Source organism: Octodon degus, unplaced genomic scaffold (genome assembly GCF_000260255.1).
Source record: "Octodon degus isolate 3935 unplaced genomic scaffold, OctDeg1.0 scaffold00010, whole genome shotgun sequence".
NCBI lineage: Eukaryota > Metazoa > Chordata > Mammalia > Rodentia > Octodontidae > Octodon > Octodon degus.
Window position 1 is genome coordinate 383,001 of NW_004524586.1, and position 1,388 is coordinate 384,388.

Consider the following 1,388-nt stretch of genomic DNA (forward strand, 5'->3'; position numbering starts at 1 on the left):
TACCTGAGAGAAATTTTGCTAAGTGAAATACAGTAGAGACATACACACATCACATCACATGGTCTGACTTATATGTAGAATCTAAAAGAAAAAAGAATCAAGTATACAGACAATAAAGCAGTAGTTACCTCTGTCCAAATGAAAGTAAAGAAATGAGGAGAGATCACTCAGAAGATACTCAGTATCATTTCTAAAATATGGAAAGTAGCCAGTGAAATTGTACTATATGAGGGATCTTAAAAAATAAGTAAAGTTTAGTAGTCCCTCTTGACACCAAAAAATACATGAGGTGTGTATTAATTTTCTTTACTATAACAAGCATTTTACTATCTATGTTTGTTCTCCATTACATCATGCTGTAAACCTAAAACACACAACAAATTTATTTTTGAAAAATAAAAATAAAGAATAAGATTCTATGAAACAGACTGGAAACCACTTAAATGGATTAATCTCTTTGGAATCCAATAGCCATTGATTTGATATACTTGGACTTTAAATCTCACATCGCTAAATGATAACATCTTGAATCATATCACTGTGAGCGTGTGTGAGTGAATCACTGTGAGATTCATTAAGATCTGTAGATTCCTTTCCTATCTTACTTTGAGATTAATAAAACATTTTGTGAGAAAATACAAGAGTGTCTACAAAACAAAAATTACTCTGAAAACACACCACTAATTTACTTGATTGCCAGCACCACCTGGTGCTGTCAAGAAACAGCATTCATATAATGCTACAATGTAAGGTTTTCTTATGAAAAAGCTACAAAGCATTCATTTAGACATATTTGAATAAAGAGGTCAAAGGAAATGAAGTGATTATCAGCAAAACAATGGAAATAGGAGTGTGTAGACCTGACGTCTTCTGGGACCCTTTATTAGAAATGCACTCCCGAGAAATCAAGGCACAAGGAGCCTGGATACTTGGAGAGGTCAGTCTGGGTATAAAATTAGGAAGATGCCTCATTAAGACTTTTGCCTTTGAACAGAAGGTTAACTCTCTCCCCTTGAAATATGCCATTCCATTCTTTTCTGTTTGTTTTTTAAAGACTAAAAAATAGTAATAAAAAACGGTTTTAGAAACAATACAAGATTTCATTAAACAAAGTAGTAGGAATTCAACGTTTGCTGTATTATTTGTGCTATGTTCAAATTAGTTCTTTAGATTACTAGACATCAAATGTAAGCTTCATTTAAAGAAAGAAAATACAAGGTCAGTTAAGACTCAGAACATATGAGAACTTGCACTGTAACGTCATATAACTCAGCAATGTGCCAAATTTTCTGATCAAGGAGATTATGGGGCCAAAGAGGAAAGTGATCAATGTGGTAGAGTGTGCCTAAGGAGAGTCACATGAAGAGAAAACATTCTCTCAGGCTTTC